The sequence below is a fragment of the Myzus persicae genome, unplaced genomic scaffold, assembly GCF_001856785.1.
Source record: "Myzus persicae strain clone G006 unplaced genomic scaffold, MPER_G0061.0, whole genome shotgun sequence".
NCBI classification, from domain to species: Eukaryota; Metazoa; Arthropoda; class Insecta; order Hemiptera; family Aphididae; genus Myzus; species Myzus persicae.
The window spans coordinates 115,307-125,606 of NW_019104103.1; positions in this window are offsets into that span (position 1 = coordinate 115,307).

Consider the following 10,300-nt stretch of genomic DNA (forward strand, 5'->3'; position numbering starts at 1 on the left):
TCTTTTGCTCAGAACGCTATTTGCATGGTTTATATACATTTTAGTAAGTAGCTATATGTGTAACATAGTTTTTACCTAAAATAAGTAACGTTTAGAGGGCCTTTATTTATGCTTATTTAAGTTTTGGGGCGCATATATTCATATTCCGTTTATATTGTTATCGTCATCCGTACACAGTTTGTTAAAAGCAGTTTACGGGACGCAACTCATCGTCCGAACATAAATCGATTTGTATCGTATTTCTAAGCCGCCTTAGTGATCCACCTAAGTAAAATATATTTTATTATTCTATATAGCACTGCAGCGAAATTCAAAGTGACTTTAGTATCACGGTAAAATAAGTAGGTATATTCTTGACGACTGACGATGAGTGCATTCAAGTTATACTTAGGTTATAGTGCTGGATTGTGTAAAACCACAATTTAAATCAGTGGTCCATCCCATCCATCCGATCGTTTTTAATTTTCTTTTCTCTTTAACTGGTTACTAATTAATAGCAAATAATTTCTATAGCATTCGATTAGGTTTATTTATTATTTATAATAGATTATATTGTATTTATTAACAGTTTATCCATTCACGTCAATCGATAGTGAGAAATAATATTATATAACCTAACCTAACCTAACCTTTAAAGCGTTTTAAATCGCTTTAAAACGTATCGTTTAAGATACATGATACCTGTTATTGAACTTTTATGATCAATTAATGAATACTGCCAGTCAATTAAAATATTTCAGTATTTTTTCAAGATGATTCATCCTCAATAGTTGCATTTAACTGGGACAACATTTTCACTAATACATTTGTTTAGAAAAATATATAGGTGCAGTCCGTCCTGATGTGGGAAAATGGTATACTAATACTAGATTTATAAATATGTTATTCGTTACGTTGTGTCTCCGTCTTACAAACGCATATTATATACCTAGTATAGCAAACTGTACGTTCTGAATAATTCATTTAAGTCATTTGTTATGTTTAATTTTACAGTAAATTGACTTTTTACCAAATTTATAGGTAAGAATTTATCTAATCAATAACATAATATGTTTTTTTGTTATATTTCAATTTCGAAGCGAGTTATTAGCATTTTAAAATAATAAATCGTTTGTTTATTTTAAAATGTTCACAGCTCGCTTTAAAATTGAAAGAGACAACATAATATGAGAGTGTGGCGTCCTCTTAAATCATCTTATTTAATTTGTGATAGATATTCGTCGTGAAATATATTTTTTTTTTTGGTTGGTTCTTTTGAAAAGTTAGTTACGGTGTCAAGTGTTCTTGTTGTCATTGAGTTGAGTAGGTCACTGTTTAGATGTCCTAAATTTGAATTCGCTTAAAATTGGATACGAATAACGATTCTCACCGGAGATGATGGTGTGCCAACCTACCTATATCTCTAAGAATATTATATAGATATTATTTATTAATCATATTCATATATCTATAATGTTATTAGTAATTTATATTTCTATTAGCGCCTATGGTTGGTTGAACCTAATTTATGCTAATCTCTTGCATAAAATAATAATAATAATAATATTATATCATATAATATATTAGGTTTTGCCTGTTATTATAACGTTTAAGCCAATGCAGGCGTACCATGGATAAGTATGCTTAAAATTAATCTAAATATTTGGAAAATGTCACTCACTATGTAAAGTGATAGTTTCCAAGTTTTGAAGCATAACATTTTTGTTTTACAACAAAATCACATAAATCATTTGAGAATAAATCGTTATTTTACGTGAAAACATCAAATATCTTAATACTGAACTTGCTCACTCTATTTACGCCGAACTTTTTTTTAATTTCTAGTAAAAACCACTTGTAAGGTACCTTGTATTATATTTTAAATCCTTAGGTATGAATTTACAATAACAGAATACTTTACATAGTTTTCGTGATTTTGAAGCTTAAAAACAAAAAATTGTAACTGAATTTTGTTTTTTATTTAATTAGGTAATGTAAAAACAAATTGTATGGAATCTATTGCATTACATTTTCACTCTTCGGATATTTTAAATGTCTTGGATAATAATAGCAATAATAATATTTATTAGCAGAGTTATAGTTTACAGTAGATGTAATGTTTGTATAAAAGTAATGGATATTTTTACTTTTGCCTCTTTTAAACACCAATTTGATTCTATATTTCCTACCTGAAATTACTATCAGTGTTAAAGATTGAGGCATTTTGTCTATTATAAAAACTAAAAAGTGTCAAGATTTAAAAAAAAACCTTATCATTGTAAATACGATTCCAAGTGCTCCGCCCAGATACAAAATTATGAAAATAAAATATTAAACCGTATTTTGTGTACCTAAAAAAAAAAAATAGTTATAAACATGTGATCTTGCAGTTTAATATTTTATAACTCAGGTAACATAGGCAATGTGTAGCATGTGATAGGTGTAAATTAAATATACAATATTACAGTGATTGTGTTTAAAATAATAAAAAATAATTATTCATAATGCATTTGAAATGTACTTGATGCTTTTGCACACATTTTCTTTGAAACTATAAAATAATATAAAATGAATTAATTTGATTTATACCGATTGCCGGAAATCTTCTTCTCTAAAAACGGAACACAAAATCTATCCGATCTCTTCGAAGGATAGACAACACTTAATTAACATACTAATTTCGTCGTTTACATATTATTATAATAAAATTCATAATACATATTATAAAAATATGTTTTTCAGCATAACTTTACGAAAGACAAAACGTCGATTGATCATGCCGTTACGATCATCGTATATGTAGCCAGTAGGAAGTTCTACTCGGTGAATTGGATAGTCCCACGATAATATTATAAAACTGAAGGTTAAGTTATATATAGTGTCATTTTATTTTCACTCGCTTTCACGACAGGAATATATCGAATGCAAGTATGGCAAGTCCTTACAATTGTCGCCGGAGAAATAAGTTATTTTTCTACCGTCTTAATGTCTCATTGTCGCGTTACACATTATAATATTATTATTGTTTTCCACGATCATTATTGTTATTAGTTTCGAACGTTTTTGAAGGGCGTGCGCACGCAACTGCACATGTTTTTTTCCGCACTCGTCATCGAAAGTCGAAGCGGACCCGTCGCCCGGACCGCCATCGGACGCTGCAAATGCTTATGTACGCTTATTTGTACATATTTTTCAAGTTTTCGCAAACCCTAAACGGATATCGATTTTTGGCTGACTCATCCGATTTCAATATTCCTATTCCGACGCCCTGATGACAATACAAGTAAGAAACCTCATTGTACATAATAATACATTACCTACGGGCACAAACAATGAGCAAAGGAAAATCGCCGTCCTCCTGCTTCTGGTAAAAGTAGTAGGTAATTGCAAAGTTTTAATTGTTGGGAAAATTAATTTTTGTTTTTAGTTTTTTCTATATCAATTAAATATTATAAGTATACTTTTTTGCTGAAATAGTTTTAAAGTTATGCCCGAAATTAAAAAAAGCTTAATTTTGGGACGAATAAATAATTTTTTGTCATTTTTCTCATAAATAAAGAAGTTATTACTACTTTTTACTCTAGCATTGCCAATATATTAAACACTAATGAATAAATATTATGAAATATTGCTGTATCATCGATATAATTTATTGTTGCTTGTAGAAATATCAGTAACTATACAGTAAACCAAATAAATAATAAATAACAAATGTATTTAAGAATCATTAATAATTATTAATTATCTACTTGGATATGGTTTTATAAATCGCTTCATGTGACGAATAAGTTATTATCTTTATGAGTAGATACTGCAAATATAACAACTTTTATATAGTAGTACTTACTAGAATAAAGTGCAGTAATAATACTGTAAAATCATTAAATGTTGTACGTCCTACCCCCGAACGCAGTAATATTGTTGTGTACTTTTTCTTATTACCGTAAGAATTTTTGTTTCCTGCTTTTCCTTCTGTATAGGCATTTTTGTAAATATCCTTAAGATATAATTTAACTTTTAGGCCCTATAGATGCTGTTTTTCTGTATTTTTCCCAAGTTACATTTTTTACAGAATTTTTTTACTAGGTAACACTGTTTTAGCCAAAACCTCACGTTTGATATTTTTGTCATTTATTACTTTTCCCAGTAGCAGTGACTGCTGCTGATGCTCAAACGATGACCTATCTACGACTGTCTATTTGACAGTACCTAGTCATATAGCTGCGTGGCTACGATCTTAATGCATTCCCAAATTTTTTTACGTTTAGATCAGGTACTTTTTGTGATGAACCTATGTTTCGATTATAATTATTGTAATATTATTTCGGAAGGTAATTACTTTTATATTGTTGTGTCGTCAATAAGCGTTATTGAAGATGAATAAAAATACCAATACAATATAATAACATGTGGATAGGTACTGCTTTAAATTTTAATATTGTAATCACTAAATGTAGATCAGTGGGTAGTGGATACTATTTAAAATATTTAAATACTTAAATACCTATTATAAGTTACAAAACTTTTACATTATATATTTTTACAATATTATTTTGGTACCAATTTTTCAAAAACATCGGTATTGATATATCAACATTTAAAAATAGTATAAATAAGTTTAAAAAAATGTACACCCATTGAAATGTTACTATATTACTTAGAGTGTACCATATTTACAAAAAACATAGTTTATATGTGAATGTAGACAATGATCTAGCTTGTTGTCGAAACCTTTATACTTGATAAATATATAAATACATAGTATGTATGTATATTGTATACTTTATATTATATACTAAATGTATATTAGGTAGTGTATGAGCATGAATATGTTTTTGGATATTTTCTGGCTTGTAGTGTATATTTTCCCATATTTTAAGTTTTACTTATCCGTTTTTTTAATGTGCATTATATGTTTAGAACTGCTAATTAGTTAATGAAAAAACTACAATCAATTCAATGACTATAATAATTCGAGATTATTAATTTTTATTTTATGGGATAACATAATATTATTGATTAATAATTATAATTATGAGATATAATGTAATGTAAGTCTAATCTTGAATATTTTTTTTTTTTAATTATCAATCAAACAAAAATAATTTTCTTTGATTTTAAAAACAAGCCGACCAAGTTGTTTTTTTAAGTGTAGCACATTTAAATGTATCATTTAATTATGAAAACTAGATAAGGAACAGGTACTATAAACAAGACAAGAACCATAATTAAATTTCATCTTCACACACTAAGTTACATACATTTACAATGTTATAATATTATAATATATTTTCAGCTAATGGCCTCAGTTGCCGAAGCTTAAATAAAAAAAGGAAAAAAATATTATAATATAATCTGTTTGTAGGTATATATATATATTTAAAGAACTTTAGTATAATATCATATAAAAAAAAGTATTTTAATAACTAAATACCCGTGTATTATAATTATGTTGGTACGTATTATTAGTTCTTGTTGTATTTTTCGTATATATTATTTTATGATTGGAAACTAAGGGAAGAAGTGCATAGGTAGTCCTCATTTCGTTTTTTAGATACAAAATCTTAATTCTAAGAGTTTAATTAGAGATATTGAATTTGATTTGAAATGATATGAAGATTGAACATTATAGGTAAGTTGACGTTTTTAGAAATAAATTTCTAAGAGTTATTATATATATACATGTGTTATTTGAAAACTGTATTTAGTTTAAAATTTGATGGGTTATAATATAATATCGAATCAGTGTGTGTGTGATATATTTTAGTGTGTGTGTCAACTTTCGTTAAATGCTAATGTTTTAAACTCATTAATTTGGATCTTTACATTTTATATTGTTGATTTATTCTACTAAAATCTTTAATACATTTTTATATTATAGGCTGAACATGGGTAAGTAACTTTTTTAACTTAATACCGACCTACTGTACAAAATATGAAGTTTTCGTATTTCGTATTCAAATCGACAGTATTTTATTTTGATTATCTTATAAATATAATTAATGTACCACGCTAGTTTATTTTGAGTTATAAATACTTAATACGGTTGTAAATTTGTAATATTTTATAGTCGTTGGATGTACTGGTTAAATAATAGAAAATGTTGTGATGGCTCGTACAATGTACATGTAGTTTAGACTAATAAAATATTGTGTATAACGTCGTAATCTTTGTAGAAAACTTTGGAAATTGTCATTTCGCAACAAAATTATTATAGTTCTACATTGTCGTATACGAAACTGTTTAAGTTTATATAATGCGGTTTAGACAACTGTCTGAACTATAAGCACTGCTGGTTGCAAGCAATTCATATATTATTGTGATCATCTTATTAAATTGATGATCGTAAATTAATTTCACGCGACGTAAAGATAACCAAGAAATGCACGGCGGTGCTGTGTGACGATAAATTGTATGTGAACGGAACTCGACTTTGTTGTTTGCGAACTAGCCAGTCATGGAACAATTAATTGGTTTGCTATTTAGATTTTCGGCTGAAGATTTTTAGCAAATAAAATATATCTTCTGTTTAGTGGTGTAATATTTTATACACCTTTACAGCGTATTAGATACAGTTTTGTACTCGCTTTGAACTACCAAATACCAAGTCTGTGTACACACCGTCCCCGCTAAAGAGTTGAACTAAGTACCATTTATTTAATTCATTGGAAATAAGAAAATCTAGTAAGACCTCCTCTAACGGACAACTCCCAGTAGCGGACGTCTGCTCGCGAACCTGCAACCATACAAACTTTCTTCAATCTGGACCCGCTGAATAGCGCACAAAATTACAGCGACCGAGGACGGTGTCCGGTATTTAGAGGTTTCACTGACTGCTCGCAGTGTAAAGCAGCAGAGAAAACCTATATGTACCACCTATACCGGAGTGTATTACCGCCGCGGTATCTTTCGGTACAAATGCAATCATCGTGGACGTGCGCACGACATTATATTTTATTTTCTCCTCTGCAGCCGCGCGATGACATCCGCCGTTGACATAATAGACGTTATTTTTTATTAATATTATGGGCTTTTTTTTTTATTTTATCCGCATCATTATTGTCGTCGTTTTGCGCCGTTAGGATTATCATTATTATTATCATTATCAACATCGTCATCGTCTTCATCATCTTCATCGTTGTCATCATCATCGTCATCATGATCATTATATTATTATTCTCGTGATTATTGCCATCGTGCGTGTATATAGCAGCCGCTCGCTGACCATTATTGCGACCAGGACTCGCTTTAAACCGCCGCCGTGTGCATTTCGTACTTTACGACGACATTTATCACGTTTACGGCCGGTTTGGATCGTAAAAAAAAAAATTAATGCGCTGGCCGACGAAAATATTACGCGCGTAATTATTCCGACACGTAATATAATAATAATATTGTTATAACTATATATTATTATAATATTATACATATTTTTGTTTTTTGTTTCGTATACATTTCATAGAAAAAAGGCGCTTTCGTTTACATACCCGCCGCCGCCGGCCGCGGCGCTCGTTTGAGGTCGGGCTATGGCTTTACAAACCGCTTTGGTTGTACTTAATTTTTTTCCATTTTGCATCTTGTAGTTTTTATATTTATTACGGACATTTAGGGGTTCGCACACGTGACGCCGACCGGTACAAACTCAAAAATCTCATTATGCTTGTACCGATATTCGTATTAAGTTACTTTCCTCTGACCTACACGGCTACACTTTTATTTTATTGCATTTAAATCATCTAATATGATCACAATATATATATATCATTATGATACCTATCGCGTAGATTCATATTTTTTTTATTAGTCAACAAATTTGGTTGAAAGAATATTGTTCGTCCTTAATTACTCATTTTTTAAACTATTTTGTGTGCATATTAAAAACATATAATAATATACGAGTAATATGGAGCAATATAATGTTTGATTAATATGTATCATAATAATTTTATTATAACTAAATTTTTAGGAAAGTTAGATGTTAAAAAGTAAAATAAAACCAAGGATGCTGCAGTATTGTTTAGAGTGATTGCACTTGCATAGTTGCATTCATACTTGTATGTTTTAATCTTAGACGATTAGGTGGGAATATATATTTCATTGAATTCTATAAACATCAAATTCGGTTTCAATTTTGAGGACCAAAATATAGAACAATAATAAACATTATGAATAATATGATGACAATCCCGTACGTGTTATACAATAGCCTCTATATATTACAATTGAACACCATGGTATGTTTCCGTTCAGCAGAATCAATTTTGTGTTTTTAGCTTTAGTATTATAATGTTTCATCGAATTTAAAGGTAAGAATATTATCTGAGCTGCATGGGTCATACATATTTTTGGGTAGAAGGTTACCTAATTATTCTTAACATGTATTAAATGATTAAAAATATATTGAAAATTCATGCTACTCTTAAAATATATTCTAGGACCTCTAATAATGACCAGACGGGCCAGAAGTTGATGAAAACCACTGATCTAGGGCATCTTGTATAGGCTTTTATTAATTTTTAAATTTTAAAGCCATTAATAAAGATATAATATATGAGCATTTTAAATATCAATAATATATATATATTGATGCCCTGGATCAGGGGTCTCCCACTTCCTGCCTGGTCATTATTTGAGGCTCTCGAACACATTTTAATTAGCATATACATTTTTAATAGTAGTCATTACTCATAACTCAAATGCAAATTAAAATGTCAGTAAAAGGTTATGAGATGCCGTAGAAAATATTAAGTTTGATAATAGGTGCCTTCACTGTAGTACTTATGCTGATACCTAACACAAAATTGCACGTTCTGCTGAACACAAATGTCCTATCTTGCACATAGTATATGTACTACACATGTACGTTTGTAAGACAGAGACAACACAAGCGGGTTCGGTGGCCTCTCAAAAAATTAATACGTTCACTATAAATGAGTAATTTGGTATAATAGAACGGCACAGGACACAACAGTTGTATAGAATTAAGAACAATTCCGGTTTATAAAATTTATAATTATCTAATATGTTTTTTTACGTAAGGTTAACGATAAATTAAATAGTTGTTTTTAAATAGGTTATTAGGTAGTATTATTAGATGTTTTGTTCGTCTGCATGTTGTTATCATTTTTAGTTATTTCTTATAAAATCTATGAGTATTGTGGTATTATGGAGTATAGACTATAATATTGATCACTCCAACAAGTAGGTGACAATATTATGTTACTAATTATGTATTTATTTTTCAATTATTTTTACCATTTAGTGTTATTTATATAATTGTATTATGCACCCATGCGTTTAATCTTTACTCAATGAAATGTCGGTTGATTATCTAAGTTTGAAGTTATTTGCATACGATTTCACAATAAATTTAATCAAACTTATATTTGACTATGAATAGTTTGAACAAATTCGGATTTTTAAACAATAATCAAATTTTCAAATACCTATACTTAGTATCAAGTAGTAACAGTACATCGCCGTCGATAAACTGTTTTGTCAAAACGACTGGCAGCCATGTATGTACGATTTCCAATATTAGTGGGGTATTTTTTTATATCAGATTAATCAAAAATAATTTATCGTCTTAAATAATAATATGGTATATTACATTTTATAGGTATGTATAGTATAGGTAGGTACATTATTCTGTAATTCCGTAACCAAAGGCCACTGTTAAAATACAAAGTATGTGTTGGAAGGGACGCGATGAAAACAATTTTGTCACCCTTTGTGTGCACACGAATGTACAATAAAATATCGGTGATTTGGCAAACCCTGCTTTCTTGGAAAAATATTGGAAATTAGCATATTTTTGCTTTATTTTTATTAACTACACGTTTTTATAGTTATATTATGTCATGTTAACGCAGTGTTGTAATATTTTATTATGTATTTTTAAACACCCCATATTGTGGTCGTTTATATCTGAATCTGAAACGGACCTTTATATGCTATACTATCAGTCTATTATGTATTATATGAGCAGTATAATATGTTTTCCCATGTTTTTTCACATATATCAAATACACACTAAACACCTTCCCCGGAGCCGTCGTATAATATTTTATAGCCCGAGTATTGTTGAGAACGCGACAAACCGTCTTTACGAATGAACCTACTGTATATATTTTCATTGAAGTCTCCCCAATTGTTCAAACTTTATAGATGTTTTACAAACGTTTAAATATTATGATTCTGCTAGGATCTTAAACCGCAATATTTATTATGTGTATAAAATTCGTATAAAAATAATGATGTACAAATAATAAACATCATGGAGGTTTTAAGATCATTTGATTGAAAATGAAATAAAAAACAA